Raw genomic sequence first — 8,915 nt, forward strand, 5'->3', positions numbered from 1 at the left:
CTATTTTTCTAAATTTAAACCTAACTTTTATTTCTTTATGTTGCCTTGCCTTTCTCTCCATATGAAAGACGTAGGATTAAATTTCTTAGTCCCTCTTTATTATTTTAATGTGGTCTTCTTTTCCATAATGAAATCACTGTTTCCCTGTTTTGAGCGTTTTTTTTTTTTTTTTTTAAATCTTGATTTATTTATGTGATTTTCCTGTCTAGGTTAACATGTGATGGCTCTGCCCAGTGTTCTAGTCTTGGGTTGATACCTGATACTATTGATTTTCTAACCAAAGAACCCTCTTTAGCATTTCTTGTAGTTTTAGTTTGGTTTTTATGAAATCCCTAAACTTCTGTTTATCTGGAACTGTCCTAATTTCACCTTCATTTTTGAGGGACACTTGATGGATATATGATTCTTGGCTGGTAGTTTTTTTCCTTCAATTTTAAATATGTCAGCCCATTTCCTTCTTGCCTGCATGGTTTCTGCCGAGTTTTCTGAGCTTATTCTTATTGACTGTCCTTTGTAGGTGACTTTTCATCTATCCCTAGCTGCTCTTATAATTCTCTCTTCATCTTTGGTTTTGGCAAGTTTGATTATAATACATTTTGGTGACTTTGTTTTATAATCTACTTTATGTGGAGTTCTATGAGCATCTTGGGTTGATATCTTCTCGTCTTTCATGATATCAAGAAAGTTTTCTGCCTACAAATCTTCAACAATTCTCTCTCTTTTTTTCTGTTATCCCTCTCTGTGCTGGTACTCTGATCACTCACAGGTTATTGATAGAATCACACATGATTCTTAAGCCTTCTTCACTTTTTTAAAAAAAATTTTGTCTTGTTTTTCTTGAAATATATTGGTGCCAAGTGCTTTACCTTCTAGGTCCCCAATTCTGCCTTCCACTTGCTCCATTCTGCTCCTTTAACTTTCTATTGTCTAATTCTGTAATTTTATTGTTAATCTTCTGAGTTTCTGACTGGAGTCTCTCTTTGGATTCTTGCTGCTTATTAAATTTTTCATTATATTCTTGAAGAACTTTTTAATTTCTCCAACTGTTTTATATGTGTGTTTCTTGGCTTGTCCTGCGTATTGCCTGATCTCCTTCCTTATGTCTTGAAGAGTTCTGTATATTAATCTTTTTAATTCTGCATCTAGTAATTCCAGGAAGGCACCTTCATCCAGAAGATCCTTTGATTCTCTGTTTTGAGAGTTTGTTGAAGCAATCATGGCCTGTTTCTTTATGTGGTTTGATATTGACCGTTGTCTCCGAGCCATCCATACATTATTGTATTAGTTTATTTTATGTTTTCTTACTGTATCCTAGTTTCTTGCTTTTATATATATATATATATATATATATATGCCCAAATGGGTTGCTTGAGTGAGCTAGCTTGATTATTTTTGCCTTTGGGGCTCTGACGTCCTGTCGTCAGATGGCTAGAGCTGTTATCAGGTATATGAGCTCATGAGTCCATTCACTTTTCCTGTGTGGATTCAGCTCCGGTGTCCAGGTAGCTAGCTGGTCATCAAGTGTGTGGTACAAGCTCTGTACTACAGTCTTAGAGCGGCAGGGGTGTTTGGTGTAGGTACTGGTATCTGATTGCAGCAGGGGGCCACACTCTGAATGAGCAGAGGGCTGAAAACCATCCCCCGAGCATCTCTGAGGAAAACGCGCCCTTGTTCCCTAGAGCGTGCAGGTGGGTGGGTTCTGCAGATGGACCATGGGCACCCAATGATTTTGCTTGTAATTTCTGGGAGGCACCAGTTATCCTTGGACCCCTGTCATGGGTGGCTGGGTGACCTGAGAGGAGCCACCAGTCCTTAGTCCCCTGATGTGGGTAGGCGAGGACCCTGTTTAATAGTCAAAGCGATGTCAAACATCAAACACCCACCTCTCTGCCACACGGCAGAAACAGTTGTAGTCTGTCAACAAGAGCCTATTCTCCTGAAGTAGGCCCACACGGGTCCATGCAGAGGTGAAAGGTCCATGGACCTTTTATGCCTGTACAGGATCCACTTCTGTTCTGAGCTCCCTGCATTAGTGGAGCTGGCAAATTATCCTTTCCCCCTGTTGTGAATTATTCCTTCTCCAAATCCAGGAGCATGGCTCAGGGCACTCAAATGGGCCTATCTTAAAAAAAAAAAATCAACAGCCACCAAAGCCGGCTTGGGGGCACGGGGCCGGGTAAAATATAGGCAAGTACTTAGCTTTTGCCTTGAGCACCGTTCTTCTCTGGTTCCGAAGGTGTGAGTAGGCTGTGCTGCTGACTGTTTCTTCCTGAGGAAACTGCAGCCCAACACTACCACCAGCCCATGGCAGCTGCTTCCAGGAATGGTGCCTGAGGGATCCCAGCGATTCAGGTCTGGCAACTCCTGTCCACTTCTGAAAGTCTCACTCTCCCCCTGCCACTTAGTCAATTTTCTAACTTTGCCTTTGATGTTCAGTGCTCCTAGCTTGTCATAAATGTAATCATTTCACTTGATCTTTTGGGTCTTTGTTGTGAGAGGGATCTCCAGAAGCAACTGGCTATTCCACCTTGGCCCCACCTCTCTTCTCTTTCATTTTTGATGCATCACCTATTTGTACATTTTCCCTTTTAATAAACTCTTTTTATCATTATCATTACTATTTGGTAAATTGTTTTTTTATTTGTGATATTAAAATTTTTTCTTACTTGCTCCAAGAATTTCTTTCAGGTTCCTGTTTAGGTTTATAATTTGTTGCATGAGATTTTTTGTTATAAAAATTATAAAATCTAAATGATCCACACAAGATGAAATGAGTATTTCAATATTTGGGAGATTGTTGCCAATGTTCCCATTTTTTAAAACATTTTTCTTTTATGTACATATGTATAGTTTCTCATTCAAAAATGTATACACAAATTGTTTTGTGGCATTGGTTGCAATCCAGCATTGTGTCAGCACTCCCCCCTTTCCGTTTTCACCCCACTTTCTCAGGTTCCATTCTTCTAGTTTTCCTGTCTGTTCTTGGCTTCTCCTCTTTGTTTTTGGGCAGGTGAGGCCCATTTGGTGTCATTTACTTGATTGATCTAAGAAGCGCATTCCTCACATGTGTTACTGTTTGGTTTGTTTTATAAGACTGTCTAATCTTTGGTTGAAAGGTGAACTTCTGGAGTGGCTTCCTTTCTTAGTTAGAAGTGTGTCCATGGCCATAGTCTGCGGAGTTCTGCTCTGACTGGGATTGCAACAGAGGGTAGTAATAGAGTGGGAGAAAATGTAGAACAAATGATCAAATTCACAAAAAAGACCAGACTTCCCTGAATATTTTATTGAAGAAGGCCTCATTGCACAGTGGTTAAATGCCAGATTGCTAACCCAAAGGTGGGGAGTTGTAACCTATCACGTGCTTCCAGGGAGAAAGATGTGGCAGCCTGCTTCTATAAAGATTAACCCACTGCCATTGAGTAGATTCCAAATCACAGTGTAAATGTAAATACATTTAGCAAGTTAAATATTTTTCTTTTATCAGAATTCAAAAGCAATAAAGCTTTCCAATAGATAAACTACTTTTTCCTTTTTGTGTTATTTTATTTGTTATATCCTATTTATGGGTGAGAACATTCTAAACAAAATAATAATGATGTTAGAATAACTTTTTTTTCCTGAATTAAACAAGCATCCATCTTTATTTTATATCATTGTGTTTGCTGTTTTGTTTTTTGAGTAAGGCCTGTAAGGAAGAATGCATGTTCAATAGCATCATATACTTTTTGGAATATATCAAACGTGTATATTATCTTTCTTATGTAACTTAGAGATATTGATTATTTACAGTCAAATGTGCCTTAGTTTATACCAACTTGGCTGACTATAGATAGTGTAAAAAATAAAATTTTTACTAGATTAAATTCATATATGAACTCATAAGCCTTATTTGCAGTGCATGAATAGGAAGTTTCAGACAAGACCTTTCCAGTTAATGAAGAGCAAATACAGCTTAAAATTCATATACAAATTTGATTTTGTAGAAATTTTATTTTTTTAACAGTTCTGGTGATGGGAATGGGATTAATGGAACATTTTGAACCAGGTTAAGCCCAACAGGCAAGTTCTAATTGGTTAGATCACATTTTGGCTTCTGGGAAGGTCAGGCATTTACAGAAAGTGCACTTTGTTAGGTTTTGGTTTGCTGACGTGGGGCTTAGCTTCAGTGACTGCATCTGGGACCAAGGAGAGTCAGGTTAACAATAGATGTAAATTTGTGATAGATCATTGGATCATGTATTCCAGAATTGTATTAGTATTTGTATGCATATAATAAACGGTTGTTATTGTCAGTTAATTTTCTTATTTGTCAGATTTTATATTAAAGTTGGCTACCTGTTATTGTAAATATTTTCAATTCTTCAAATTTGTTCTGTAATATTTTTGTATTAAGAATTACCTAAAATTTTCAAATTTTAACAAAGCCTTCAGTAGTCTTCTGATTCCATATCTTGATTGAGGAGCAAGTGATAAACTTTTACTAACTGCCATTTTTTCCAAGTGCAATTTAAATGTAAATTTCCCCTATTAATATAAAAGGACCAAATCAAATTCAAAATGTCCTTCTTGACTTGCTCCTTAAGTTAAACTTAGATTAATAATTGTTAACATACATTTTAATGATTCATTCTCCAGCTCTCTGTAAGTTCTGGCGTATTTTTTGTTTTTGCCTGGGTTATGTATTCCCATCTACACTTACAGGTATTATAAAAATAACCACCAAATCATTTTAAGAGCTATAATATTCCTGACATACAAATGCTAATATAACTTTATCATAATTTATATCCAATATAATTTCAAAACAGAAAAATAGAGTAATGTTTCTGTAAGAATATTATACCACATTTGACCATCACTGCCATGCTAAATTATTTATATGAATGAATTGAGCGAAAGATTCTTTTTTTATAACAATGAACACATCTCCAGCCTATCATCTTGAAGATGTTTACAAGGGGAGAAATAGCTTACTTTGACAAATCATCTAAATGTTTTATTCCCATATCATATTTTTATTCTGTAATCAGTAAAAAATGAAGAAATAAATAAACCTTTATTTTATCTTCCCTCCCCCCAAAATGGCCATTGCTCAACAGACACAAATTCTGTGTATAAAAACAGGAAAAGAAATAGCCTCATAAGGTAACACAAGGAAATTCTACCGTATTTAGTAATCATTTTATTTTCTCTTGAAGGATAGTCACTGTTATTACATGGAATTTTTAGATATTGTCTGCTTTATTTTGATGTAAGCCAAGAAGACAGAAAATCAAAATTTAGGAGCAGACTTTATACTTCTTGATATTTTCCAATATGGCCAAATGAACTCTGTCCTCTTTGTTGCCATTGCAGGCCTCTTCTCATTGACTTTGGTGGGGAACATCATACTGACTCACCTCATCCGACTGGACACCCGACTCCACGCTCCGATGTCCTTCCTTCTCAGCCAGCTCTCCTTCATTGGCTTGATGTACATCTCCACCACGGTACCCAAGATGGCAGCAAATTTTCTGTCAAACAGTAAATCCATTACTTTTTTAGGTTGTGAGATTCAAACCTTTGTAGTTTTGACTCTCAGTGGAACTGAAGCTCTTCTTAATTTTATGTCTTATGATCGATAACGTAGCCATCTGTCATCCTCTACATTATCCTGTTCTTATGAGCAAGATGATCTGTTTGTTCATGGTCATGTGTGTATAGGCCAGTTCTACCAATGCTTTAACACATACATTGTATGTATCTCAACTTCCATTCTGTAGATCTTGGCTCATTAACCACTTTTTCTGTGAAGTTCCATCTCTAATGTCTTTGGTGCATCGGGACACCTCCCAGTATGAGTATACTGTCCTATTTACCATTCTTATCATTCTGATACTACCGTTTTTGGCCCTTTTGGCTTCCTATGCCCGAGTGCTTATTGTGGCATACCCGGTGAGCTCAGGTAAACGGCAGACAAAAGTGGTCTCCACATATTCCTCTCACCCAATTGTGGCAAGCTTATTCTATGGGACTGCTCTCTCCACCTATACAAGACCACACTCCTTGCATTACCCTAAGGAGGAAAAGGTGGTGGCAATATTTTACAGCATTATCACAACTCTTCTGAACCCACTTATCTACAATCTTGGAAACAAGGAGGTCATAAGAGCCATGAGAAGACTGCTGGGATAATGGATATTTGTACAGAAAATCTGACTTTAGGAACCTTTTATAGTTTGAGACTCAACAACAAGCCTTGACTAGCCTACTGTCTAGACAGATATAAGCTCCAATAAATGTTTACAAAATAAATAAATGGAAGAATGTCTCGATTTCCCCTCTTTTGAGAAATAATTAAAGCATGATTATTGGAACTGGATGTATTCGCAGTGTGAAGCTAGCGAATGTTTGGAATTATCAGCTTTATTTGTCTTCTAAAGCAATAGAATTAATCACTGTCAACACAATGCTCCTATGTCATGACAAATATTTTCAACACTTTATTCTGAAATAAAATTATATGAAGTATAATTTACCATATGATACATAGTATCAGGAAAATATATGTGATGAACAAACTATAATGTAGAGGAAAGTGCATACATCCACTTATTTATTCATTCGTTAAAGAAAGGTTTTAATGCTTTAACTGTGTATGTGACACTGTCATAGGCACTGGTGAAATGGGATGAAACAAGATAAAACTGACATAAATCTCTGCTGTCATGAATTTACATTTCTTTGTGTAAATTTGACAGTATACCAAAAAGTATTAATTGCTGTGAAGAAAAACTAAGTGGAAAACTGGAATACGGAAAACAGAGAAAGAAGAACAAAGAATGTGACATTTGTCAAAAACTAAAAGGATCCACGGAAAAGATTCAAGTAGATATCTGGGGATGAGTGTTCTTGGAAAAGCAAAGAATGAGCGAGAATTCCCTGAGATGGGAACACGCCCAGCATAGTCACAAAAGTTCGAGGAGTAAATTGGTGAGTAGTATGAAATGGGTAGATGTAATGAGGCCAGAACTTGCAGTGTAAATTAGACATTTGTGTGTGTGTGTGTGCACTTTAAGTGGAAGTTACAGTTCAAGTTAGTTTCTCATACAAAAATTTATACACACATTGTATTATATTCTATAATTTGTTTATGTATTTGACTGTTGATGGGCATCTAGGTTGTTTCCATCTTCTGGCTATTGTGAACAGTGCTGCAATGAACATGTTGCTGTTGTTAGGTGCCCTTGAGTCGGTTCTTACTCATAGCAACCTTATTATGTACAACAGAACAAAACACTGCCCAGTCCTGCACCATCCTTACAATTGTTGTCACACTTGAGCCCATTGTTGCAGCCACTGTGTCAACCCATCTTGTTGAGGGTCCTCTTCTTTTCTGCTGACCCTGTACTTTACCAAGCATGATGTCCGTCTCCAGGGACTGATCCCTCCTGACAACACGTCCAAAGTATGTAAGACGCAGTCTCGCCATCCTTGCTTCTAAGGAGCATTCTGGTTGTACTTCTTCTAAGACAGATTTGTTCATTCTTTTGGCAGTCCATGGTATATTCAATATTCTTCGACAACACCACAATTCAAAGGCGTCAACTCTTCTTTGGTCTTCCTTATTCATTGTCCAGCTTTCACATGCATATGATGCAATTGAAAATACCATGGCTGGGGTCAGGCACACCTTTAGTCTTCAAAGTGGCATATTTGCTCTTCAACACTTTAAAGAGGTTCTTTGCAGCAGATTTGTCCAATACAATGTGTCTTTTGATTTCTTGACTGCTGCTTCCATGGGTGTTGATTGTGAATCCAAGTAAAATGAAGCCCTTGACAACTTCAATCTTTTCGCTGTGCAATGCATATAAAAAATAGGCGTGCATATATCTATTCATGTGAGGTCTCTTATTTCTCTAGGATATATTCCAAGGAGTGGGATGGCTGGATCATATGATAGTTCTATTTCTAGCTTTTTAAGGAAGTGCCAAATTGATTTCCAAAGTAGTTGTACCATTTTACATTCCCACCAGCAGTGTGTAAGTATCTCAGTCTCTCAAAAACCTCTCCAACATTTTTTTGTGTGTGTTTTCTGGATTAATGCTAGCCTTGTTGTGGTGAGATGGTATCTCATTGTAGTTTTGATTTGCATTTCTCTAATGGCTAATGATTGTGATCATTTCCTCATGTATCTGTTAGCCGCCAGAATGTCTTCATTTGATATCTTGCAGTAGTGTCTTGTAGTTTTCTTTGTATAGGTCTTTTACATCTGTGGTTAGATATATTCCTAAGTATTTTATCTTCTCGGAAACTATTGTGAATGATAACTGATTTGGTGATTTTCACTTCGAAGTTCCCTTTGTTGGAGTATAGGAATCCAACTGATTTTTGTGTGTTTATCTTGTATTGATACTTTGCTGAAATCTTCTATTAGTTCCAGTAGTTTTCTGGTGGATTCTTTGGGGTTTTCTGTGTATAAGATCACATCACCTGAAATGGAGACACTTTTACCTCTTTCTTACCAATTTGGATACCCTTTATTTCTTTTTCTAGCCTAATTGCTAGGGCCTCCAGCAAAATGTTGAGTAAGAGTGGTGGTAAAGGGCTTCCTGTCTGGGTCCCATTCTCAAGGGGAATGCTTTCAGGCTCTCTCCATTTAAGATAATGGTGGCTGTTGACTTTATATAAATGCCCTTTATTACGGTGAAGAATTTCCCTTCTGTTTCCATATTGCTGAGAGGTCTTATCATGAATGGGTGTTAGACTTTGTCAAATGCCTTTTCTGCATCAATTAATAAGATCATACCATTCTTGTCTTTAGTTTTATTTATGTGATGGATTACATCGATTGTTTTTCTAATGTTAAACCATCCCTGCATAACTAGTATGAATCCCACTTGGTCATTATGAATTATTCTTTTTTGATACGTTGT

General features: G+C 37.0%; 1 pseudogene; it reads left to right on the top strand.

Annotated features, from left to right (window-relative positions):
* The first annotated feature begins 1,615 nt into the window (after positions 1-1,615).
* Positions 1,616-6,193, top strand: LOC135230447 (olfactory receptor 2AK2-like; annotated as a pseudogene).
* The last annotated feature ends 2,722 nt before the right edge of the window (positions 6,194-8,915 follow it).

The sequence above is a fragment of the Loxodonta africana genome, chromosome 2 (genome assembly GCF_030014295.1).
Source record: "Loxodonta africana isolate mLoxAfr1 chromosome 2, mLoxAfr1.hap2, whole genome shotgun sequence".
In the NCBI taxonomy this organism is placed as follows: Eukaryota; Metazoa; Chordata; class Mammalia; order Proboscidea; family Elephantidae; genus Loxodonta; species Loxodonta africana.